Below are 26601 nucleotides of genomic sequence, written 5' to 3' on the forward strand. Positions count from 1 at the left end.
GTTTGTTTTGTGTCTCCAGGTGTGTGTGTGTGGTGTGCATGTGTGTGCAGATGTGCTTTGTGTGTGTGTTTGCGGAAACTAGCGGTGACTGGGTATCGGCCTCTGTCACTCTCCTCCTTGTTTAATGTGTATGGATATTTTGCCTACACGTATGTCTGTGCACCACATGTGTGCCTGGTGCATGTAGAGGCCAGAAAGGGCCGTTAGATCCCTGGAACGAGAGTCACGGACAGTGGTGAGCTGCCATGTGGGTACTAGGAATCGAACGTGGGTCCTCTAGAAGAGCAGCCGGTGCTCTTAACCACGGAACCGTCCCTCCGGCCCCTCCATCTTATTTTTTAACTCAAAATCTCTCACCGAACTTGAAGCTTGTCATTTTGACTAGACTGGATAGCCAGCACGTCCCAGGAACTGCCCGATTCTGCCTTACCAGCCAAGGTTGTAGGCGTGTCCTTCCACACCAGGCTTTTACATGGGTACTGGGGATCTGAGCTCAGGTCCCCGTGTATATACAGGAGGCACTTTCCCCACCAGACTACCTACCTCCCCAGCCCCTAAGTTCCGGTATTCATTATGGATTTATCTGTACTTTTTATTTTGAAGCTTGGTCCCATTCAAGATGCCCAGGATGACCTTAAACTTGAGCCTTATGGCCCTCCTGCCTCAGTTTCTTGAGTAGCCTGGAATATAATTGTATCCTGGGCTAAATATGAGCAATTAAGGTGGTTGTGAGGGCAAGAATGTGCCCATCCTAAGGGTGGTTTGAGGTGTCCATGAGTTAGCATATGTAAAGTGTCTGACTGTGGGGAATGTCAGCCCTCATCAGCGTGATTACTGTTATTGTTGCTATTTCCCAGTACTCTGAGGTGAGGATTCACTTTAATCTTGCTTCTGAGTGACTTGAAGAATACAGCTCCCTCCCAAGAGGTTGCCTATCTTTCTAGAACATTCGGCAATCCGCCCGGTCTGTGCAGTTATGCTATCTTAAGGCACCTTCCCCTCCCCACACACTTCATTGTCCCTGGCCATCACTTACCTGTCCAAGGTTCCCTGGGCACCGTCCTCTCTGGGGTTTACCTAGCCAAAAGGGCTTCCCAGGCGGGCTTCTGTCCCCCCCCCACAAGTCCCCCCAGGCCTGAAGTCTAACAGTGTATTGTAACATAGTAGCTGAATGAACTTCAGCTTCAAAGGTTAATATCAAAATCTGGAGTGGATTACCTAAAAATTACTTACAACACCATTAAAATTCTGAACTCTTTTTGTTGTGGCTGTAAATTAATTTAAAATGTCAGGTTTTTTGAGAAATCCAATAAGAAATTGAGCCAACAGAGCAATCTGCAAACTGTCTGGCAAAGAGGAAAGTGTGTCTCTTCAATCGACAAGGAAAAATATGGAGCTTAACTGGAACCATATGGCTGAGTACTTGAGAGAAGTCTGCGCAAAAGGGAGGGTGGAGGGGGAGGGGGGGCAGGAGCTCAGCTGACAGCCACACGCACACAGCAGGCTGGCTGTGGCCTTGGCATTGGCACAGGAGAGGGGCCTGGCGGACTCCTGGCACAGAGCCTACTTGGCTGCCCAGTGTCCACAGTCACCAGGCAGCCCTAGGCCGCAACTTAAGTCAGGTCCATGATCTTAACACTTTCCCTCCATGTCCAGACAGGGCCCTCAGGCCACCTGGGGGCCCTATCCCTACCCTAAGGTGTCCAAACCCCCTCTCTTGGGGGAGAACCTAGGCATCCAGCTTCCCTGCCCTGGACAGCCACCTGCATGTCTCTGAGGGCCGCCTCCCCTCAGTTCTCTATGGGCTCCCTCCAGGCCAACATGTGGTCCCCATTACTCCTGAATTCCCCCAGATTTACAACACATTAAGTAATTTGTAGGTTATTTCAACTTCAATCTGCTAAAGTTGAGAAAATCAAAATTAAATTCAAACCACAAGGAAACTTCAAAGAGAGAGGAGGAAGAGAAACTTGAGTGCCCTCTCTCCCCAGGTCCCCGTATGTCTCCCTTCTGTGTGCCCCCCCCCCAGGATCCCAGCCAGCTCCCAACCTTGCCTCCCTTCCTCTGGGCCTCCCCTATCCTGGGCTGTCTGTTACCAGGGCCCTCCCCCGCAGCCTGTGGTAGACAGTGTCCAGTGTCCAGGTGAAGGTACAGAAGGCCGGGGCAGCTCCGCTGAGGATGAAGGGTGCTGCTGATTTGGCAGAGTCAGGAAGCCATTGTGTAGGGTCCAGGACTGTCGCCTCTCCTCCCAGGAGCCCTCACTGCTACTGGTGGGTCCTTCCAGGTCCCCAGAGCTTGTGAGTTTCCCGACCCATTTTGGGTGTAATTTTTGCCATGCTGTTCTGGCGCCCGCAGTGCCTGGGACAGCTGGCAGCTGGTGGGCACCACCTGGCCCCTCTGTTTAATAGCTCAGGTTACTTTATTTTGTCTTCTACCCCTTAAAACAGCCTTGTAAATAAGCAAACACTCGGTGCCAAGCACCTTCGGCATTTCGCCAGGCTGGTAAATATTTTAGTAGTGACTTGGTAACAGTTGTGTTCACTTTGATTCCCTCGGAAAGGTCCTCGGTGCTGGGGAAGGGCCGAGGCTCTGGGAAACCATTTGTTGGTTATTTATACTCCACTGACCACGTGGCTTTTGCTCTGTCCCACGAATTAGACGCTGGGGTGTTTTCAAAGCCCAAGCGGCACTTGCCTTACACCTTTCAACAAAGTTGTGGAGAGCACCTGGGTCTCTCTAGAAGTGCCCCATGACAAAAGAGCTCTGGGGTCGCAATTTGGGAAAGTAGACTTGTCCCCATCGGTGGCCCAAAAGGATCTGGAGGCCATGGTAGGTGTTAGAGTTTGGCTGTGTCCTTGGTGTCAATCTCCTGCTAGTGTGGTTTGGGAAGAACCCTAAGAAACAAGGAAAGGAGGACTCTGGGGTTGGTTGGGGACGGGACGTGTGAAGCCCATGAGGTACCAAATTAGAGTGGCCACCTGAGATGACCCCGGAAAACAGTTGTGACCCCAGCCAGGCGTCCAGTGTCAGAGGACCTGTTCTGCCGTGGGAATGGGAGAGGAGAAGGCCAAGGAAGACCAGCCATAGGCAGGAATGAACCTTTAGCCAGAGCGGCTAACTTGACGCTCTGCCATCCAGGTCTTCCCTCTAGGCCTGGTCAGGAACACTTGCAAACCCTGGGGCCTCCCCACCCATTGTCAGGAAGCTGGTCTATCCAGACTCAACTTTCTGTGTCCAGTGAGGCCTATGCCGCCCGAGGCTGGCTACTAGGGAAGGGATGGGTGAGGCAGTGGGGTGGGCGCGGGAGTCTGGCTTTAATAGACTGCTCAGAGCCGCAGCCACTCGCTACTCCTTTGTTTTATGAGTGGTTTTAATGTACAGATGTGTTCGTTTTAAAGGGGCTCTAAATCATGGCATGGTGAGAGTGGAGCATTGTGGCCCACATCCCCGGGCCCCACTGGCTGTGTGGTGAGCCTGCATGAGGTGGGCACAACCAAAGCAGGAAGAAGGTCAGGCGTCTCTTCGTCGCTAATGTGATAGACAGGGCCAGAGGAAAGTGGATACATGTGCGTTGGGTAAGATGGGCCCAATGTTGCATAGAGGACCCTTTCTCTCTTGCCGTCGCCAAGGAAGGGTGGGGCCTTCCCACTCCAGTTTACAGCTAGGGCGCCATTCAGCTGACCAGCTAGCCTGTTGCCACTCCCAGCCGCCTGCCCTTCCTCCCTGGGCTCCTGGCGCCATGATGCGCGCCACCCGTCTGCACCCACGCACACCCTATTGGTGCTCAGCCTCCGTGGGCGCGAGTCAGGTGAGCAGCAGACATTGTAGCAGACCCAGCTCACCTCCTTCCCGGCGGGACTGGTGCCAGGGCTGCGCTCTTCCCGGAAGGCTTCCAAGCTCCCCCGCTTGGCATCTTGCTGAGCCTGTTCTCAGGGTGCGGGGGCAGATCTTTTGGGGGGGAGAGTGTCTGCCCCTTGCTGCCCTGGCGCCAGCTCTTCCTCAAGGCCCTGGTGGAGTCGCCTGAGGGAAGCAGCTGGGCTGGAGGAGCTGAAGTAGGTCTGAAATGGGAATCATGATTTAAGCCGCCATCTTCCTAGAGCACCCTATACTTCTTTAAGGAGCAGACACAGGGCCTTGGACCAATCTGTGTCGGTGCTCCCTGCATGGTTCTAGCTTGGTGGCTTCTCAAGTTTTGTTTTTCGTTTTTATATCTTCCAGCAAGATGCAGAGCCCAACGCTCAGGCCAAGTCTCAAGGACTTACCATGACGGCTCAATCTTGTGCACTCCACTTGTCCAACCCTAAGTTTCAACGTATTTGGAAGAGTTCTATGGAAGGGACAAGAAGCTAAAAGAGGCCTTCCTTTGGGTTTTCTGAGACAGGGTATGACTTCTTTATGTAGTCCAGACTAACCTCAAACTTGCTTTGTAGTTCAGGCTGACCTTGAACTGATGATTCTCCTATCTTGGCTTCCCGGGTGCTGGCATGACAAACACTAGGGTTGTAGGTGTGTACTGCTATGCCCAGAAGAAGCCTAGAAGAGGCCTTTGATCACCTAAAATGTTTGAGCTCCACAGTAAGAGACCAGTCCCCTAAGGTACTAGGCCCTAAGTTTGGTATCCTGGGGTGTCTCTCAGCCCTGTCCCCTGTGTAGGAAGGAGGCTACTCTAGCAAATCTCTCAGCCTTGAGTTTGGAACTGCATGACACCCAGCATGCGCCATGTCACTTGAGTAAGATATGCTTTTCCCTGTTACTTCCTCTTGGCCTTTGGGAATAGAAGTCCCTTCTGTTCCTACTCCCCTCCCTGGAGTCCCTAGAGCAAGGGAGGAAGCAGAAGTTATCGATCCTTTGGAAAGGGGTATCAAGGAACTACTCAAGGAAGCTGGGGGCCAAGACCACAGATCCTCCCACTTCGCTGAACATGTGGGGCAAGGCCAGGGCACAGGTCTCTGCCCAGCCTCAACAGGTGCTTAGAGGTCTTGAGGAATAGTCACAGAGGCTCTATGTCTTCTAAGGGAGGGGATGCCATGCTGCGTGGGAACCTCAGTTTCCCCAGGTGCTGCAACTCAGTAGATTCTATGACGTCCTTGAGGTAGAAAAAGCAACATGAACGCCAAGAAAGGGAGACAGAGGTTGGTGGCGGAGAGGACCCAGAGAAGGCTCCAGGGACACCTCTTCCCCATAATAGAGACCTGCCTCTACCTCCTTCCACCAAGACCCAAGGTTGCCTGGGCTGAGGCTATGCGGTGCTTCTACTTGCCAGACCGATAGGTGCTGGAGCTGGCCCTTCCCACCTTTCCCAGTAAGCACCTAAGGCCAAAGGTCCAGCCTAGCAAGGGAGATAACCAGTCAAGAGAGGCAGAAGGTCAGAGGCAGACAAAGGGGGACCAGAGCCGCATGGACCCTCCACCTCATCCGGCCCAGCTTGGGGTCTCATGCTGAGGGGGATGCGCTGGCCAGTAGCCAGTTGCCCTGTTTCTCCTTGCTGCCCGTGTGGAGTGAGTTCTGGTCTCCAGCTCCCTGGGAGCCGGGAATGGAGGAGATCCTATGAAGATGATGATATGTGACAATCAGTCACAGCAATTAGTGTTTTGGTTAACAGGCCTTTTTTGTTTTCTCTCACCCAGACAGAATGTCACAAATAAATCCTCTCCTGCATTTGCATATTAATTGGATCGGAGACGTCAAGCATCTTTCATTAAAGAAAATGATCTGCATATTTGGAGACATAAAATAGTTATTTTGATGGGTTTTTTTTCCCTAAGATCAGGGGGTGGGGGAGGTAGGTGATAGGAGTTCTAGAATGGAGGTAGAGTGGAGGCAAAGCCAGCCAGCCCCTCTGTCTAGTTAACCCTCTGCTGTCTGGACTTGGTGGATCAAGGTTGAGCAGAAAGATAATTAGTCCATAAATAAACCAAGGCTCCAAGGGGCCCCTGGGCCAGCTTGACTGCTAGTCAGAAGGGCTCCTCACTAGAGTGGTGAGTGAGGAGATCGGCTTGGGACTCGTCTTCTTGGGCTTACATCCCTTCCTTGGAAGCTAGTAGTTGTGCGGCCCGGAGCATTTCCGGAGGCAGTGGGCATTAGGGTGTGGCCAGGTGTCTCCCTTGTTCCATCTAGCCGTGTCCCTCCTAGCCTTGGCTCGCTGGTCGTCCCCTGTTCCTCTTTTCCCGTAGCTCACCCATCAGTGCCCACTCTCTCTGTGTGCTGTGACCTTGCGCCTCCCGAGTCCTTCTCGTTCTTTGCCAACCATTCTCCCACTCCTCTCCCCAGATGGGAGACTTTCTGGGAGCCGCAGAAGCAAAGCTTAGAGTCATTATCACACACACTCGAAATAACCCAGAAAGCTACAGGGCCCATATTAGGGCATGAGTCCTGGGGAAAGCAGAGTGGATGTACAGGTTTTGATTGGAGACTGTGACTGTTTCCCCTTCATCCTCGGTTCCCCTGCCTGCCTACCGGAGCCATTTCTTCAGGTGGGCAGTAGGATTGGCCTCTCTGAGACAGCTCCTGGTGACAGGCAGCCTGCTCTTCAGTCTCCTCCTCCCTGGTACCAGACCCCAGTCAGGGAGAGGTCTAGGTAACGTTGATGACAGCGATGACCGCCATCTCTTCTTTCTGCACACGGAATATGTGTAGAGACTCTGCTTAGACTTGACGCTCGTTGTCTCCCGTTTCCATCGCCCACTGAGACAGGCATTCTCAGCAGGTACTCTCTACTGATAAGGAAACTCGACCTCAGGGAGGACAGATAACAGGCCTAGAGGTGCCCATCAGAGCTCAGAACTCACAGCTGGAGTGGGGCTCCCTGTAGCCAGGCTGTGATGCAGCGGAGATGGACAGTAACCGTGGAGCTCCTGCTCTGACCCCAGCCTAATACTTGGGCCTGCATATACTCTGGGATGTGCTATAATGTACAAACATCTTTCTACATGGGTGACCTCCTGACCTCATTGAGAAGATAAGGAGACCTGCCAGCCCCCTGGAGATTAGAAATGGCCAGGGGTGTCTTCTGTGGCTTTTGAATGCCAGAGACGTGCCTTCCACTCACACAATTTATATACAGTTTTGCTTTAAATTTGAAAGTGCCCATCACAGCTATTTTCACACCCGTCAGTCTTCCCTCTGGTGTCTGACTCCTAGCTTTCAGTCTTGGCACAGTGTGCGTGTGTGTGTGTGTGTGTGTGTGTGTGTGTGTGTGTGTGCACGCACGTGCACGTGCGCCGTGGACCAGCCTCTCCTTATGTCCTGGGTAGATGGACTTGTATGTCCCACAGAAAACTGTGGTTTGGTACCACCTCCCCAGTACCCAGACTCTAAAATAAGCCCCTCCAAATGCCAACACGAGGGGGTTGAACTTGAGTCAGGCACTACCATCCCCATTCCAGGACTCTGGAAGGGTCTTCTGAGCCAGGAGATGGGGTGATGGCATCCAAAACCACCTGATGGCTGTGCCCTAGCTTGTACCTTGGCCACTCTCTGGCCCTCTGTGACTTCCAGCTATACCTTCTTTTGGTAGGTGAGGGACAGAAGCAGGGGTCTAGTGTCCCTCAAATTTAGGGACTTTGGATTAGGGGCCTGAGGTGCCTCTAGGAGACAAGTGGGTACACAGGGTGTTTTCTGGAGTCTGGGGGAGCCTAGGAGCAGCTGTTTCTGTTGAATGCCAAGAAGCCAAGTTGGTTTAATATGGTTTTAGCTGCTGGTTTGATAAATCAAAATAATTAAAAATAATAAATTTGATTCTTCAACCAGCAAAAGCTGTGTGTGGGCGCAAGGCCCGAGCTCTTGAGTGAGGACTGGGGAGGTGGGAGAGGACCCTGGAGCACAGGAATCGTGGAATCCTAACTGAGGAAATGGACGGAGCCTGACCCAGGGGTCAGCTCTCAGACTGATTAAGGAAGAAATGTCTTTCATGGGAAGAGACTCAGTCAGACAGGCCAGAGCCCCTGCCGGCTTTGCCCCTGGCTGTATGGAGTCTGGCCAACCGTGGTTTCCTCATCTGTCAAATGGCGTGATAGTCCTATCGGCCTGTGGGGCTATGTCAGGAGTCAGGGCCTCTGAGAGCATGGTAAACCGCCCGACCCCATGGGAACATCAGGCCCTGTGCTGGCCTCATTCTCCCGCATTAGAGAGGCCTCAGTATCCCCTCTTGTCTCCTCTTTGTTCCAGCTTTGGCTACAAGCACAAAATCCCAGTTCACAGCTTCTGGGGACTTCTCCTCCCTCCTGTCGACTGTTGTCCTAGCACAGAAATGTTCTGTTTACGAGGACATCCCCTGTTCAGGGTGGTTCCCGTTGACAGTATCCCCTGATTTCAGAATAGGATCAGGAAGCAGTGTGCCACACCCTGGGGCGAACCCTGAGTTAGGGGTGCCAGCCCCGGGTTTGGGGTGCCAGCAACTCTGACTGGGAAAAAGTAGCGTCTGGACAGGGTTTGCCTCTGTCCCCCATTCCCTGCCCCCATCTCCATCCTCAGGAGCCGTATTTGGTGTCAGAGTAGCTGGAAATCTGAACTGAGTGGAAGGGGGTGAGGACAGGGAGGGACAGGGTGTCTGTCTCTTTAAATGCACTTTGTGTCATTGTGATAAGGAATTTGATGGCTTTATCAGAAATACCAAAGCTTTATTTAGCCGGGTGAGGCTCACACCACTCAGCTCCACACAATCTGCTGATAAATAGCAAAAAAAAAAAAGAGGGGAAAGAAACCAATAACTCGCCATCACCCAGCTTAGCAGCTAAGGAAAGATGAAGCAAAGAGGCTAAGTTGGAAGTTTGGGGGAGTCAGGGAACTCACTGAGCAGCGGGAGGGGGGTGCAGAGAAAGCTGCAGTGGAGTTCTGGGAAGTGCTGACAGGCAGACATTCATCTGTTCTCCAGTGGAGGCCTTCATGGACTTTTCTGTTACCAGATAAAACTACAATGATGGTTGCCATTCTTCCAGAAAAGGGATTTATTAAAGGGCCACGCCCTCCCCAACAGCAGTTTCTATTGGCCATTTATTTAATATTTATTTATTTGACTTTTCAAGACAGTGTTTCTCTGTGAAACAGTCCTGGCTATTCCGGAACTAACTCTGTAGACCCGGCTGGCCTCTAACTCACAGAGATCTGCCTGCCTCTGCCTCCCCAGTGCTGGGATTAAAGGTGTGCACTGACATGGCCTGGCCCCCCGTTGGCCACTTTTATATCCTGCCCATTTCTCCACCAGCCCAGCCTGCATCCAAGGGAAGTGGAGACTCTCAGCACATGGTGCAGGTCTGCCCTTAGGACAGCTGCCTGGGCTGGCAAAGGCCTGACCAGCCTTGGGTAAAGAAGAAATTAACTGAATACAGAAGAAACTATTGGGGAGCTGCCCCTCACTGCAGCACTGGGGAATAAGGGCCCCAACTCCTTACATGGAAGCAAGGGAGCGGGAGTGGGAAGGGCTTGGAAAAGCCCATGTCAGGACAGGTGGAGCCCTGTGTTCAGGGCCAGGCTCAGCGTGGGTCACGTGGGGAAGCAGGGAGGCTATGGCATGGCCCTACCTACTTGTGGCATTCTAGAACCTTCTTCTCCTTTTCCTTCTTCTTTTGAGACAGGGTCTCCCTATGTAGCCATGGTTGTCCTAGAACTCAATAGATAGATCAGATTGGCCTTGAATTTACAGAGATCCACCTGTCTCTGTCTCCTGAGTTCTGGGATTAAAGGCGCACACCATCACTCCTGGACTGGGATTCTTTGATCCCTGCCATCTGGGCCATTGGTGAACAATCCCTCCCATATCCTGGCTATTCTAGATTTTTCCTGCCTTCAGTGGCTTTTCTATTTTTTTTTTCCTCAAACCCTCTCATTTTCCCTCCCCTGCCTGGGAATCCCATGCCCCTGGCCAGCTTTATGGCCAGCATGAGACACAGATACTACAATCCTTGGATGCTGTCTTGGCTGTCTACACTCCTGGATGTCATCTTGGCTGTCTACACTCCTGGATGTCATCTTGGGTGTCTACACTCCTGGATGCCATCTTGGGTGTTCTACACTCCTGGATGCCCTCTTGGGTGTCTACACTCCTGGATGCCATCTTGGGTGTCTACACTCCTGGATGTCATCTTGGGTGTCTACACTCCTGGATGTCATCTTGGGTGTCTACACTCCTGGATGTCATCTTGGGTGTCTACACTCCTGGATGCCATCTTGGGTGTCTACACTCCCGGATGCCATCTTGGGTGTCTACACTCCTGGATGCCATCTTGGGTGTCTACACTCCTGGATGCCCTCTTGGGTGTTTACGTTCCTCCTTCTGTCCCCATGAAGATTTTGATGGGTGTAAAGCAAGTTTTATTTGTGGGCCCCATCTATATCTCTCTGTCTCCCAAAGGTTTTCCCTCCTCTAACCACTGTTTGTGAAGTTTCCTGTGGGCACAGAGGCAGGTTTGAGCACTCCATGCCCGGCCATCAGCCACGTGGGTAAGGAGCAGAGAGTGAAAGAAGTAGCTTCTCACCCTTTCTCGTGGCGTCCCAGTCCAAGAGAACCAAAGACTTGAGTCCTGGCCACAGGCCCTGCCTCCTCCCAATTCAAAGCTGCTTCTGTTGTCATGGACCATAGATCGCCTCACAGTGACCAGGAGAGTTGGCTGAGGGGAGAAGTCTTTGCCCCACAGGGCCTCCAAGTGTGACAGAGGATCTAGGTCTCGATCCAACAGGAGTGTCAAAGGCGAAGGGCAGTTACAAGAACTCAGGCTAAGGTTGGCTGAAGGCCACAGTGGGCTCACTTTGAGGCCATCTCCCCAGAGCCATGGTGGAACCTAGTGAGGCCTGAGAGCCCTTCTAGTAAGCTGACCAACAGGGAGCCTGAGCAAGGCTGGGCCAGCAGGCTGAGAGCCAGGCAGGTCACCTTACAGGCATCCCTGGGCTTTGGGTGGTGGGGCAATGGGATTAGCTGGGCTGCTGGGTTGTGGAAGTTCTGGGCGGAGAAACAGGGGAGCTGGGGGAGGGGGGAACTGGCCAGGGCAGAGGCTGGAGGAAGCTGCAGAAAGGCCGAGGTCCAGACAGACAGGAGGCGTAAATGGAAGTGACAGGGTCAGGCCAGACCTTTGTCCTGCAGCCTGATTAGAAAGCCTGCCCCGGATTTCTGAAACTTTGGGATGTTGTCGGACAAACTGGAGCTTAATTCTGTCAGAGCGCTGGGGAGATTAGAATTGACATCCTGGGAGCACATTCCTGGCTGGGCAGAAATCCAGCCCCCGCTGGGAAAAACCTGTGAAAGCATGGGCAGCCTATGGTGGCGGCAGGGGTGCTGTCAGCACCGGTGGCCACTCGGCTTTGGGGATCGGAGCCAGGAGCCTCTGGAAGGCTGGTCTACTTAGACAGGATACGTGGAAAGAACGGAGGCTTGGCCAAGCCATTCCCGACGCTGAGCCCTCTTTCCTGTTGGCACTGCCTGGAGCAGAGATCTGAAGTCTAAGTCTATAAAATAAGCCAAGTCTGCCTTCCAGACCCCTGGAGCTTTCCTTGCCTTCAAAGTAACCTTGGGAAGGCAAGAGGGTGCTCCCTGCAGGGCTGTATCAGCAGCCATGGCCTGGTGGGTGGCAGCATGGGTCATCGGGAAGCAGGCAGGCAGTACCCACCAGCAGGTTACCTGAGCAGAGTACATGGAAGGCCTCTGCCAGTGTGCTGAGTGGGTCTCTTCCACCACCCACACAGTTAGCCTCCTACAACTAGGATACGCCTTTCAAGACAGCCAGCCTCTCTCCGAGCTCCCAGGAAACCTCCATCCGGACTAATCAAGCTTCAGTGACAGGCAAGACCTCTACCAGAAGTTACCAGACAGGATGCCACCTGCCTCCAAGAGATGGGGCTGGAGGGCCAGACTAATAAGCACCCTACTCCCAAGTCAGGCTGCTCCCAGTACCCCTCCCCACTTCCTTCCTGACTCTAATGACTTTTAAATATTGGTAAATATTTTGGCTAAAGCAGGCTCCCGTGGCAGAGAGCAAGGCCGTGTGCAGTTCAGGACCTACAAATTATTTATTAAAGATCTGAGATGCGGTGCAATTATGTGGAAAGAACCCAAAAAATTAAATAAATAAGTAACAAAATAAATAAATAACAGCCCCACTGGCCTCTTGAAGGCTTGGGGAGCTGCACACATGATTGCCGGCTTGATGAAATCCCCCCGGATGTAATGAGCTGATTTTTCTGCTGTTAATATTGCATCTGCTGATGAAGGATTCGTTAGGATAATGGAACGAAGCTAAAATATAAATGACTCCCTGTCAAGAAGCAGCTTTTGTTTGTTGATCTCCTGACAGTTCCCGGGCCAAGGCAGGGGTTTCTGTGAGCACATGCATTCAGGAACGGGCAGAAGGGATGGGGGACGAGAGCTCAGGGAACCCCCAGAGTACTTGGCTTTCCCCTAAACCCCTAGTATCCTAGGCTTTCCCTCGGGTTGGACTGCCCGACCTTGGGAAGCCCTAGAGCCCTGGGGGGCGGGGAAGTCATCAACTTGGAGCCCTGTGGAGGGAGCTTGTTGCACAGGGATCCTGGGTGGGAGCGGAAGTTTCTGCCTAGCTGGGCAGAGGGATATGCAAAGGCGGGGCTGGGGGTAGTGGGGTTTGTAGAGGCAGTGCCTGCTGCCTGTGCATGCAGGGAGGTGGAGTCACTGAGGGAGGGTGTCCTGAGGGTAGGCCCATGGGGGAGCCACTAGCTTTTTCCCTGCCATTATAATGTCCCTTCCCTTTCCTCTCTTCTCTTTCTTTTCCTTTCTTTCTTCCTTTCTGACAAAGTCTAGCTCAAGATGCCCATGTAGCCAGAAATAACCTCGAACTTCTGATCTTCCTGCTTCCATCTCCCAAGTGCTGGGCTTACATGTGTGCACCACCACACCCAGCATATGGGGGGCTAGAAATCAAACCCAGGGCCACATGCATGCCACACAAACATTCTATCCATTTAGGTGGTACCAGGGCACCTCAGATGGTGACTCCAATCCTGTCCAGGGCTGGAAGGAAACAGGGCTCATTTGAAATGACCCTGTCACCCTCCAGCCCCAACCTGACTCATCTAACAGCCCTGCTGAGTTTCTGCATCTGATGCCCGCTCTTCCGAGCTCCTGCCTTATTGTGTATCTAACTATGGTAAAGGCATACGCCATAAAGTTTACAACTGTGACCGTCTTAAGTGCACATTCAGTGGCATTAGGTACACTCAAAGTTGTACAGCTATCAACTATAGCTACTTCCAGAATTAATTAATTAATTTAGGTTTTTCAAGGCAGGGCTTCTCTGTGTAGTCCTAGCTGTCCTGGAGCTCTCTTTGTAGAACAGGCTGGCCTGGAACTCAGAGATCCGCCTGACTCTACATCCTGACCGCTGGGACTAAAGGCGTGTGTCACCACCACCTTGAACTCACAGAGATCTGCCTGCCTCTGCCTCCTGACTGCCCTATTAAAGGCATGCGCCACCCTGCCCAGAAAGTTCCAGAATTTATTAACCACCCTATACAGAAATGGGGAATCGGTCACCCCCAACTCTTCCCTTCCCTGGCTCCCGACAGTCACTAACTATTCTCTAACCTAGTCAGGATTGGCTAGAGGTCTTTCTTCTTTCTCTTGTGTACCTGGATTCCTACGATTTATAACTTTTCATTTAGGTGTATCCATGTTGTAGCATGTGTCAAGACATTGTTACTTTGTATAACTGTAGACTAGCCCATAGTTCGCGTAGACATCATTCTTTATCCTTTGCTCGACTAATGGGAGCTCAGCCTGTGTCTGTCTTTTGATGGTCCTACTAAGAACTGCTGTCTAAATGTTTAAGGCCCCGTGGTCCACCTTTGAGGTGTATACCTGGGGTGAACAGTGGAGTCTCCTCTCCCATGAAGGACTTAAGACACTAATGTTGAGGGATAGTTTCTTCATGTGTCAGAACTGTGCTAAACATCATTATCCCTGGCCTTTGCAGCAGCTGGTCATAACCCAGAGGGATGGAACTCAAACCCAGCTTACTGACACTGTTCTTCTGTCTGCCTTGTTCTGTCTTCCCCTTTCCTGGCATCTCTATGATCTCTGGGTAATGGCTGCAGAGATGGGATGGTTTACTACAAGGCCAGGGGCGGTGGCATCTCTCGGAGCATCTGTCTGCTGAATGTTTCAGCTCAGCAGGGGCACCGTGTCACACATACACTGAGTCCTGAGTGGAGACTGAGCTGGTACCTCTGAGCTCTTCCTAGCACATGGAGCAACTTTCTTGCTGACTTATTGGCCAGCACCACCTGTCACTTTGACCCCTGAGGTCCTTAGAAAAAAGGGAAGCTTACTGGGCCACCAACTCAGACCCTTCTTCCTAAAGAGAGCACAGGTCTTGTCCAGGGATATAGTAGAGACACTGTTGTGCAGGTCAGGCTGGAGACACTGGGAAGTGGTGATGCTTCTTTCTCCAGGAGGAGCCCCGGGAGCAGAATGGGGTGGCTCTTCTCCTTGAGAAACCAAGGCAGGGCCCCTATCATCTTTAAAGCCCCTGGCTGGGCAAAGGAATTGCCCGAGGAAGCATCCACACAGGACAGAGACGTGAGAGGAGCCAATACCAGCACTGAGCAGCAGACGCATTACCAACTCCTTGGTTATGTTACTCTTATTAAAAACACTCCTTGAGGGGGCTGGGGAGACAGCTCAGTTGGTAAAGCGCCTGCCATGCAAGCTTGATGACCTGAGTTCAAATCTTCAGCACCCAAGTAAAAAGCTGGCACATGCCTGTAATTCCAGGACTGGAAAGGCAGATACAAAAGGATCCCTGGGGGTGGCTGTCCTGCCAGTCTGGCCAGTTCGTGAGCTCAGTGAGCTCCAGGTCCACTGAGAAACTGCCTCAAAAAAATAAAGCGAGGGACTGGAGACTTGACCCAGTGGTTAAGAGCACTAGTTCAGCTGCAGTGCCATGATGGGGCACGTCTTTAATTCCAGAACTTGGGAGGACAAGGCAAGGGAATCCTTTAGTTCAAGGCCAGCCTGGTCTACAAAGTTAGTTCCAGAACAGCCAGGGCTATGAAGTGAGACCCTGTCTCAAAGAAAAGGGGGTGGGGAGGGGAGGAGTGTACTTGTTGTTTTACTTGTCCTTGCAAAGAACCCTGATTCAACTCCCAGCTCCCACATGTAAGTTCATCACCTCCTTGGGCACCGGGCACACACATAGCTCACAGATGTATATGCAAGCAAAACACTCATAAATAATAATAATGATGAGAATGTGGAAAGCAATGAGGGCATCCGGTATTAACTTGCTCTGGCCTTCACACACATGCATACATCTGAAAGAAAAAAGTTGGGAAATCCCTTCCCTGGCTCTAAATGCCTTGGCCCTCCCTCTTGACCCTGTTTGATTTTTTTCAGGATTCTGGCCAAATTCCAATCCAGACTCTTTCGGGAGAAACCACAGAGCCAGTCTGGAGCCCATTCTCACTTGGTGCTGGCCAGCAGAGCCACCTGCCCCTCGTGGTCAGGAGGCCTTGGTCTCCTGTCCCAGTGCAGGAACAGGGCCTGCTCTGGCTGCTGCCTCTGCTGTCCAGACCTGGCACACACTGTACTGTGCAGAACCAGTGGTCCCTTCAGCGTCCCGCGAAACTACGTCGAATTCCGGGCTTTCTTTGGGCTTTCTGTTTCACGTGGTTATGCGGTGTCTGTGCCTCTCATGCACACCCTGGCAGCCTTGCAGGGTGCAGGGGACGGCTGGCCCCTGGATGTCGCCTTTCTCTCCTAGCCCTTCTTCCCTGTAGCACTTTTTGTGCTTCCTTTCCCCTTCTATTCCTCCCTCCCTCGCTATCCTTTTTTTTCCACTCTTTCAACATGGTTTTCCTAAAAAGTTTTTTAATCAATCAAATTTGAGGCAGAAAATAGGTTTTGTCACGCCTGGTCCCGGGATAGTGTGACTCTCACTCAGGCTCCTGACAGCTCCTCAATGCAAGAAGGAGGCCAAACAGAATATTTCTCCGGGAAAGTGCCCGTTTCCATGACACTGCCCCTTGTTGTCTGTGCTTCCCCCTCCTCAAGCTGCCGGGCTGACATGGCCCCAGCCCTTGTGAAAGCCGGGGAGGGTGTATGAGGATGGGGAGGTGGCCTGGGGGTGGGTAGCCAGGCGGCCCAACAGCTGTCCTGAATCTCCCTGGCCTGAGAAGGCCAGGGAGCAGGTTGGAACCTCAGACAGGAGCCTGGCCTGGGGTTCATACATATGGCGTCAGCCTGTGCGAGAGACTGTGGGGCCAGCTCACAGGAGAGAGGCTTCAGCTCCAAGCAGAGAAGACCTCACCGGAATCAGGCTCCTTCAGGACTTGGTACTGCTTCCAGCACATCTTCCCCCTCCCCTTTTGCTTCTGCTCTCCTGCCCATCAAGGTTTCTCCCATCATCCTTGGCTTCTTCCTGGTTCCTCCATTCTAGAATCTTTGGTCCCTGCCACCTCCCCTATCCCCTCCAGATCCCTAGTCCCCAAACCAGAGCTCCCTGGAAGCCCTCTGAGTCTTTTCTCTCTAGCCCAGTTCCCTCTTCCTTCTTCCTGTCCCCATCTTTCACCCTCTCCTCTCTCCTCTTCTCCTTCTCTTTTATAATTAATGATTAGTTTTAATTGGTTTGCTTAGGCAGCCTGACAGCAAATTAACAGAAGGCAGCCCAGGGCTGCGAGGCTGGGGTGGAGACCACTGTACTTCAGACCTGGCGAGGGAAAGGGAAGACTGTGGCTGCCCTAGGGGATCATTTCCTGGCCAGTGGGCTGTGTGTACTCAGGCCTCCCATGGACAAGTGCAGCAGCCAACAGGAAGAAGGCAACCAGTGCTCTGCAAGATGGAGAGCTCACTCTGTCAACTTCCTGTGTGCTTTTGTTTTCCTTCCCCTGTATCCCCTCTGTGCCCCTCACAGAGATTAGGGTCAGGGTTGATGCCTTTAGACTGGACAGGATTTGCTTTTGGTGCCATTGTCCTTGCCTGTGTTCTAACTGATGGGGTTGGCAGTTTGACATCTCTGGGGCCGAGAGCTTACTCTTTCCCATGGACAGGAAGGAAGAGACCATTGCCATTATGAGATCAGCCGCATAGGGATGCACAGGCACCAAGGCCTGCAAGCTCCAGAACCTAGCTCTGCTTTCTTCTAACTACCTCTACACAGAGCCTTCAACCTTTCCCTTCTCAGGGCAGTGAGGGTTAACACTGGACAGACTGGCAGAAGATGGAGAGAAATGCATGAATGTGTTGATGGAGGATGGAGGGCTAGAAAACTGGCAGAGGTGGTGGCACATGCCTTTAGTATTCAGGAGGCAGAATCAACTGGATCTCTGTGAGTTTGAGGCCAGCCTGGTCTACAGAGTGAGTTCCGGGACAGTCAAGGCTACACAGAGAAACCCTGACTCGAAAAACAAACACACAAAACACACAAAATTGTCAGAGGATACTCTGACAACCCCTGGGCTCTTCTGTTATGAGTCCTGAACATATATTCCTTTTCTCTTTTAACTATGAGGTGTTCCCTTTAACCTTAGCTTCCCTGAGGGTAGGGGTCCTCCCCTAAGCCCTGCAGAACCCTTCCTTTTTGCCAGCTTTTCTCATTCACTACCATTACCTGGTTGTGCCAACCCCTTATTCCTATAGGCCAGAATGAGGCATCAGCACTGGCAGGGGTACAAGAATAAAGAAATGAGAAGTCTACTGGATACTGCTCCGGCCCTCACTGGGAGCCTAGAATCTACCTAGCATCCCAGATCCAGCTGAGAGATAATGAATGTCCCTGCTGCTGTCAGCCAGGCTACCTGCCCTGGACAGGCAAGGATGGGACCGGAGGGCGGGCGCATCTTGGTGCCCTCCTCTAGGCGTCTGTGCGTCTCCGCCCCCCCCCCCCTCCTGCCTCCAGCCCCAGCCAACTCCTGGAAAGTTTCCTCCCGATTGTTCTGTGTGATCAGATCTGCAAGTTGCTCTCTAAGCTCCTTGTCACATTTTGACTTAATGAAGTGCAAGAGCTGAGGGATTTGGGTTCAGCGCTCCGGTCTCCCGCGCTCCCTTGTTGTCAGAAAACAGGGGTGGTTGGGGACGGCAACACTGTGCTGTAAGTCGTTATCATTCCGGTCAGTCTGTTTAACACAAAATTAAACAAAGAACTAATTAGTGCCTCATGAATTAATAAATGCACAGTTGCCGGGGAGGAGGGGAGGGGAGAAAAAGGTGGTGGAAGGGAGATACTGAAGTTGTAGAGTTGGGGGGCTTTGGGGGTTCAAAGGAGGCTGGCTGGGGCGTCTTGACAGATCTCAAGAAGGAGAGCTTGGGATAGGCAGGATAATGATGGTGCCCCTGCCAGGGCCTAGGGCTCATTGGCCGGAATGTGCACTCTGCCAGTGAAGCCCTTGACTTTGGGGGTCTCCATTTCTCTTCGCCTGGCCTAGCCCATAGTCCCTCCCCTTAACTTAGCTAACCTCTCATCTCTCTCTCTGTCCCTTTTCACTATGAGGCTTCCATCAGCCTCTTCTACCTCCGCCTGGTACCCATTTTCTCTCTTGCCCCCTCCCTTAGTTGCCCCCTCCCTTAGTTGCCCACTCACTTCCCTGCCCATCCCTCAGCTCCCACCTTCTAGACGCACGAGTGTCCTAGGCTCACAGAGAAACCCTCCCAGACCTCTTGATGGTCACCAGGCTCTCAGCCCTTTTCTGCAGCCGAGTAGACGCTGCCCTACTGGGCACCCTCTGCCCCAGCAGCCCGGCATAGTCTATAACACTGGCCTAGCAGAGAGTGGAGCCCTCCTTAAGAGGACATGTCAAGTACAATTAGCTTTATCTGTCTAAACATGTCCTGGGAATGAGAGAGCGGGTGGTGGGACTGGGTGGCATTCTGGGAGCCCCGGACAAGGTCACCTCATCTCCCGCAATCCCCCCAATCTGATTTGGGGATTACATAGCCTAAGGAAATTGGTGTTATTCCTCTTGCATCATTGATAAGCCACGAATGAGGGCTAGGGGGACAAAAGGAGGAAATAAACAGCAAACCCTTTGTCTAACATAGCAGATGCTAAGGCTGGGGTACAGGGGGGGGGCAGGAAAGCTGCCAGGTGAGCAGCCACAAGGTGCTTCAGGTCCTCCCTCCACAAGTGGAATCCGTCCTATTTGAACCTGGATTCCCACGCTCCTGCTCTAGGTGCAGAGGACCTAAGCCTGCAAGCTGAGCTCCGTTAATGATTGGTTAAAGACCCTCCGGTCTTGTCACTTGCCCTGTCTGGGCTTCTGTGGGGGTCGTCTTGGTCCATTGGGGTGGAAATGACTGACCACAGTCTGTCTTATGGAGTTGTAGCTTTCTGCTGCCTGACCTTGTCCCCCCCAAGCTCCAGCACTCACACCTTCCCTTGGGGACAGCTTTGTTTTCAGGGCCCTGGAGAAAAGAGTCAAAGAGTGGTTGGTGTTATATTCATTGTCTCCAGGACTTCGTACTTAGCCACAAAAGGCCTATAACCAGCATACACATGTGTGCCTGTGTACACATAGACACACCAGCGCGTGCACGCACACACACAGGCACGCGCACACACACCCATCTCTGCCTCCACTGGGCAGTGTGCAGAGCAGTCTGACTTTCTTTGGAAAGCGTATCCTAGGAGCCATACTTCCCATGTCACAGGTACCCCTGCTTCCTGAATTGTCAGCCTTTGGTTGGCATATACTTAAAATGGGCCCAAAGCAGAGCCCATGGAACCTGTCTAAATCGCTAGCCCTTCTGGCTCACCCTGATGCATCCGCCTTTCAGCCCATAGTTGACAGAGAACCCTTGGGCACAGAGGGGTCATGACAGCGTGCATGGAGGGAAGAAGTCACTGGGTTCCTCCTGGAAAGACTAACAGTCTCTTCTTTGTCACCAGGATGAAGTGACGCCCCAACTGTGTTTGAGGAATCTCTAGGACCCAGTGAGGTAAGGCTCAAGCTGCCCCCCCGTGCCCGCACGCCCCCCCCCCCGCACTGTGTTGTGTGACTGTTAGTGTGAGATACACCACCCTAACCTGAGCTCATTTCTTCATGCGTCCATGAGGGGATGGGGGGTTGGAGTTGGAAACAGGGAATGGGAGCCACATGGCTTCTGGAACCTGTCAGAAACAATGGGGGCCCAGCAAGAGCCGTTTGGCTTTTATGCTGGAAACAGGGTGGGGATGGATGGATGGATTGCAGATTTGGAGCAAGGATTGAGCTCCAGGCAGCAGGGGTAGTAGGACATTGGTGCCATGGCTGCCTGTAGGACTGGTGTCCTACTCCGGCCCTACTGTTTGTCCCCTGTGCCTCTGGCTCTTCAGGGAAGTTCTGCTTCTAGCCATGCCTGGAGATCCGAATGAGTTTAAGGTCCTAGACGGACACCCCCCCACCCCAACTCTGCTTCTCTGAGATTGAGCCACCTCCATATCTGGCAGAGAGCAGGCTGCTATATCCTGCCTTAACCCTAGCCCAGGGCTCCCTGGAAGCCGGGCACTCAGCACTGCCCCGGTCTTCACAGGCTGTCACAGTCCCCTGGTGACTCGAGGAACTGCGGGGCCACCGGGCCTTAGCCCCGGGCAGTGCAGTGTCAGAGGTGACCGGTGGAACGCCAGTGTTATGTAAATAGCGGGGCCTGCCCGGCGGGCGAGCAGGCTGGCTGCAGCCATCCATCATCCCGGCTCGGCTGGGCGGGGGACAGACACAGCACCGTGCGCTTGGCTCCAAACCTGTTTGTTTTCCCTTTGTCTCTCTCATTTCGGGGGCCCGGCTGCGACCCGCTCCAGTTTTGTCCCGCTGGTCTCCTCCCCATAGGGAGCACGGGGGAAGGGAGGAGAGTCCGTTGGCTCCCACCGCGGCATCTCTTTCGTACTTCAAAGGCTCCCCCAGCATTGTCTGCGCCTGCGGGCAGTGGCCCTGAAAACGTGATCAGAGGCGGCCCGGTGTAGGGCAGGCCCGGCCCGCGCCCTGCGCTCTCGCTGGGGCCCGTGGATTCCTCCCTTTGCCGCCAGCACCACCGTGGTTACAGCGCAGCTCCGGGGCGCTCTCTGGCCTTTCTCTCCCGGCGCCCCTTCTGGCTCCCTCTGGTTGCTCCTTCCTGCTCTCTACCCTCAACCTCACAGCTATCTCAGTGCTTTGAGACTCGAAATGACCAGAGCTGCATGCAGCCTTCCCCTCTTTCCTCGCCTCCTTAGGAATCTCAAAACCTTCAAAGGGCTTCCCAGGATGCTGTGAGGCATAAATAGGCTTCCCATGCCAGATCTGATTCTCTGCGCGCCCACCCCCCAAACACTCTGCACCTCACAGGAGAGCCTTGCTTCCTCTGGGTACCTCTGCCAGATTAGACGCACTGTCCCCAGGAATCATCCAAACCCTGAAAGGCAGGATGCTTCCATTTTCTGGACAAATCCCAGGCAAATTACAGTTCCTAGGTCACTTTTGGCCCATAGCCTGTTTCTTGTAAATAAAGTTTTATTGGAAAGTGATGCTCATTCATTTTCATATTGTCTGCGGCTGCTTTCACTCTGCAATGGCAGAGTTGAATGACTACAGCCGAAACTGGCCTGTGAACCTTAAGATATTTATTACCTGGCCCTTTCGCAGAGACGGGTTTGCTGGCCCAGATTCTGGTCCCTGATTTCTGTCCCCTCTCTGGTAAAAAATACACATTGATAAGATTTGCCATTGCAACCTGCCTAGTGTGTAAATTTGCCGTTGCATCCCGCCTAAGTGTGTAAATCCTTGCTGGTAAGTCCATTTTCAATGTTGCATGGTCACCATAGTGAGGTTGGGATTACATAGGAACCCTGTGCAGGGGGTTGATTTCTGACTGCCTAAAGTGGCTCTCTGGTGAAGAGCCTCTGCCCCTCCCCTGCCTCGTGCCTCTTACCCTGAAGTCCCAGCTCTTCTCCCCTCACCAGCCCTGGCTCCCTTGGGCTCCTGTATCCAGTGTCCCTCTTGTAGCCTCTAGCAAACATTTTAGCCTCAGTTCTATCATCATCGTTCTGCCCTCTCACCCCCACCCTGGCCCACTTTGCAAGGTAAGAATGTGTACTTTGCAGGGCTGTTGGGATAAGGGGATGATGGGTAGTGGCTAAGAGCAGCCAGCCCAGAATCCAACAGGAAAGTTGAGAGTTTCCCCAGGAGGCACAAGATACAGCTTTCCAGCCCTGAGAAGGTGCCATGGAGCTTTTCCTGACCCTGACTGAAAAACCTCTGAGTCTGAGCCCTTGGAAATGGCAACGCTTCGGAGTCCAGTGCCCCTCTGGAAGAAGAATGTCCCCTGGGAAATCCTGGGCCCTGGAATGTGGCCATTCTCCCAGGTCATCAGCTTCTATAGCATAGGGGTCCTGCTCACCAGGTTCCTTCACAGGCCTGAGCCAGCTGCCGGGAGGAAGCCAGACAAGGGTCTGGGTCCCCGCTTAGGCCTGTGAGGCTGAGGGTGCAAGGGAGGCTGTTATTCTGCTGAGTGGGCCCCCGGGAGTCACTAAGTGGGTGCTTGCCCTACTCAAAGCTGTCCTGTCATGACTCCATGGCTGTGGAATAAGCCTGGGGGACGGCTGGAGGTCTGGGACAGCTGGGGGTCTGGGACAGGAGCTGTTTGGTGCCTTTTGTTGGCTCTGCTGTTGTCCTCCCTGTTCTCTATGTCTCTCCTCCCCTCCAGGCCTTCTCTATGTGCTCCCTAAGTTTCTCTCTCTTCTTGCCTTCCCACCACAAATGCTGCCCCCCCCCCAACTCATGGCTCGCTCTCCCTCTCTCCTTTTCATCTACTCGGAAGGCTCTACTTTACTTCCTTGTCACCCTAATTGATTGCATTAACCTTTCAGCGTATTGGATTTCCCCGGCATCGTGCAGAGAGCCCTGTGCAATATGCTTATAATCTGAGCCATAATGGACAGTTTGCAGTCAACAAGCCCCTTTTCCCATCGGCCCCGTTGACATCTCTCTCTCTTGCCTAGGCCACCGTGGCCACTTCTCTAGCTGCAGGGGCGGAGAGGAATGGGGCTTAGGAGGAAGTGGACGCACGCTTGGACCTGCCCATGCATCTCTCTGTCTTTCTTGTGCCCCTGGCTGACCTTGCTCTCCTTTCACAAGCTCCTAGTCTGTGAATCCTCTTGGCTTTCTGCTTCTGACGCCCTGCCTGATGAAGAGTGCCTGCCCTTGGATTCTGTCAATAAGCAAAGTCCCCTGTTGTACCCAGCCAGCCATCTGGTTATGGCTTTATCTCCCACATTGGTTTCAGGCTTGTGTGATTTGGGTGGGTGGCAGGAGATGTAGGTCTCGATTTCTCACCTGTTTTTGTTAAGGGAAGAGAAGTGACCCAGACGCCAGGGCAGCAAGCCTGGAAAAGCCTCCAGGATGGACTGATAGGAGACTGGTGGAGGAGCTGGGGAGGATTGCCTTTGCAGGATGGGCTCTATCACATTGCTTTCTTGAGGGACACCTACTGATCTAGCAGCAGGTAGGGGAGCCAGCCCCATGCCAGCTTCTGGTCTTAGAAGCCCAGCCCCAGACTGAGTCCCCATCCCCCGTGGGTCCCACCAGGTCTTCAGCTCAGCAGCCTGATGGGTGAGTCACTCAGGACAACAGGACGGATGTCAGGTTGAATACATTAGTGTCAGCTGGAGGAGCAGGACGGAGGCTCCCATTAGCCCTGGTGGTACTCGCTCCTCTCCCAGACTTTCTCCAGCCCTTTGCCCAGCATCTTCTTCTACGGACCATCCCCACCTCCTGCCAACACTCTATCATTCCAAAGGGCAAGCTTTGGCAAGAGAGGGCTGGACCTCAGTCCTTCCCATCCTCTCCCAAGGATTTTGGGGGTGGGCAGAGGGCACAGCAGGAAGAAACCAAGCAGCGAATTAAAGTCGGTGATTGTCAGTGTCAGGAGAAGCTAAATAACCCTGTAACTAGTATGAAGGTGAATTCACGGTCTGCTGCACATGGAGACAGCGAGTGTAGCTCGGGAGTCTGCCAGCCACGGTGGGCAGCCTTTTCTCCAGGGACCCACCCAGAGAAGGCAGGAGGAGGCCACACACTTCCCACCCCTGGCAGGGAGCAGCTGCCCAGGATCCCCGACCAGGCATGGGGAGGGGGCGGCTCAGTGGCTTGACAACATGCTGGCCAGAAACCCAGGGAAGCATTTGTAAGCACCAGCAGAATACATTCACAGATACCAACGCAAGCCCCGTTAACAGTGGATGCTGATCGATCACTTAGCCATGCCAGGGTGATCCTTGTCTTTGAATCTCTGTCCAAAACAGGAGAGAATACTGTCGTTACTTCTCCCTACACCGCTTTGTTGAAATATAATCCACATACCATAAAATCTATCCAATTTTAAATGTAAAAATCCAGTGGTTTTTTTTTTTTAAGTGTGTTCACAAGGGTATACAACCATCACCACTCTTGACTGTAGAACTTGTTCATCTGCCAGGAAGAAGCCCCCATACTCCTTGGCAGCCACTCTCCTCCCCTCTCCCCACTTAAACAACTGATAATAGTTCCCTTTAGATACGAGAGGAAATGAAGGCCCAGAGAGGGCCAGTGACTTGGCTAGGATTACACAGCCAGGGGCTGGTGGAGCTGGCATTTGAACCCAGGCAGAAGAATCCCAAAGCCAGCGTTCCATGTCCTGGTGGCTGCCCCCACCCCATGCCCTACCTTGAGTTTCTGACAGTCTGGGCTCAGGCATGTACATGCACCATCTGAACATGTAGGCCCAGGCAGGAACATGAAACTCTCTTCTCCCCAGGTATGCTCATGACTCCATACAGAAAAGCCTCACCCCCTCCCCCACCCCCACCCCAGGACAGCCAACATTCCCTCCTCCCCTTGTTCCTCTCCCTGGCTTCTCTCTTCCAGCCCTGCTCCTGGAAGGGAAGCTTGGCACAGAGACCAAGCAGCAGCACCGTGGCAGCTTAGAGCGGCCAGTGAGACCTAGGTGGCTTTGGGAAATCCGAGAGCCCCCTGACAGGAGCTGAAATGAGTGTGAGTGTGCTGTAGAGCAGGGAGGGCCCTGCCAGGGTCAGGCTGCCAGCAGGGCTGTGGCTACAAGCCACCCCTCAGCAGCGGCGGTGTGCCTGCCTCATCCCCCACCCTCCCTCATGTTTCTCCTGCGTCTTTTCTGCTGTCTCTCACCCGTTTTCTCTCCACTTGCCTCTCTTCTCTCATGCTCCGCTCCCCCCCCCCCAAAAAAAAACTTAAAAAAAAGGCAACAACAACAAAACCACTTTTGTAGCCAGTCTCTTGGCATTTGCAAAAACTGGAAATTTATGTGAAACTGTCACTGCTTCTGGTAAGTGACAAACCAAGGACCAGAGTCAAAGGGAAAAGTAGACACACAGAAAGAATGAGTCTGTTGGATTGGGTTTGGTGGTTTTTTTTTTCCTCCTTTCTCCCTCCAAAGTGGAGGATCCGGCCCGGCCAGTTTGGATATTTATTAAGAAAAAGCCAAAGATAATTAACTTTTTTGTTTTTGTTTTGTTTGCGGGTGCCTCCCCTGCTGGCACTCCAGGCTGCCTGGCAGATCAGACCTGCTCCCTGTTCCTGGGTGCTAGGCTGCTGGTAGGGCTCCGCTGACTCCCCTAAGTCTGCTGGAGCTACTAGCTGCCCACCCAGCCACCTAACTCGGGTTTTAGACAGGGCAGACCTATGCTGCCACCAATGCCACCTCCCTGGGCTCTCCTGAAGCACCGAGCACCCTTTAGAGGCCGGTAAGTGGTTTGGAAGAGGGGCTCCTGCTAGGTGTCATGGCCAGTGTGTCCCTTACAGAGGGTGGGGGTAGGAGAGAGTCTCGGGAGGCAAAGCATTCCTCTGACCAGTTCAATGCTGCTGACTTCTCCGGGGAGGGAAAGGAAAGCGGAATGTGCTGGAAGAGCAGGGAGAGGCAGATTTGGGCCACATAGATCTCGCTCTTGTCCCAGGAAACTGGTACCCTGCCAGTACCCATAGACTCTGGAAACACCCACCCGCTAAGAAATCCCTGGGACCCAGAGACTTGCTATCTGTCATCTCTGACCCAGCCTCAGCCATCAGGGGACCCACCGGAGCGGTTCTAGGAGGCACACTTAAGTGAGAAGCTTCTATCTCTGAACCCCACTGACTGTGGCCCAGCTCACCAAGCAAGAAGTCAGTGTTGCGAGTTTGAGGCCTCACTGTGAAAGACAGAGCTGAGGACATCTCGGGAACCAAGACTGCCAGGATAGTGAAGATGGCTACCGCCCTAGCTAGCCTTAGGGGTGTGGTTTGCTCCTCTGTTAGTGGCTATGTCTGGGCCCCTCCCTGCAAGGGTGCTCCCCTCTGAGCTCCCCTGGCTGCATCCCTGCCAAGCAAAGAGGCAGCGGGCACCGTGAGGTTCCTCCAGGTAGGGAAACTGCTCTGGAGTTGGACAGAAGAGAACATTTTTGAAGGATTTTGCTGGCCCTTTTTTTTCTCTGAAATATAAGGATGTGCAATTTTTTTGGTTTCAATTTAGCATTGGAGAATTTTATAATTTAGTAATTAAAATCTCTGATAGGCTTTAGAAATTGCGGCTAATTGAATTTAATGGGAAGATGATTTTCAATTTTATTTGATTACCGGGACCCCTGGCATCGGTATTTATGGGAAAAAAATGGGAAATGTGCTGTGTGGGCTAAGATGGCATAATTGAATTAGGGATAA

At 52.9% G+C, this 26601-nt stretch overlaps 1 protein-coding gene across 2 annotated transcripts in view; it reads left to right on the plus strand.

Moving 5' to 3' along the window:
- The window catches only part of Casz1 (castor zinc finger 1), a 145853-nt gene that overhangs the window by 62950 nt on the left and 56302 nt on the right, over positions 1-26601 (plus strand). For both annotated transcript variants that reach the window (XM_075946780.1, XM_075946782.1), the window contains exon 3: positions 19839-19888. The gene's annotated coding sequence lies outside the window, so the exon portion shown is untranslated. The remainder of the gene's footprint in view (positions 1-19838; positions 19889-26601) is intronic.

This window comes from Microtus pennsylvanicus, chromosome 13 (genome assembly GCF_037038515.1).
Source record: "Microtus pennsylvanicus isolate mMicPen1 chromosome 13, mMicPen1.hap1, whole genome shotgun sequence".
NCBI classification, from domain to species: domain Eukaryota; kingdom Metazoa; phylum Chordata; class Mammalia; order Rodentia; family Cricetidae; genus Microtus; species Microtus pennsylvanicus.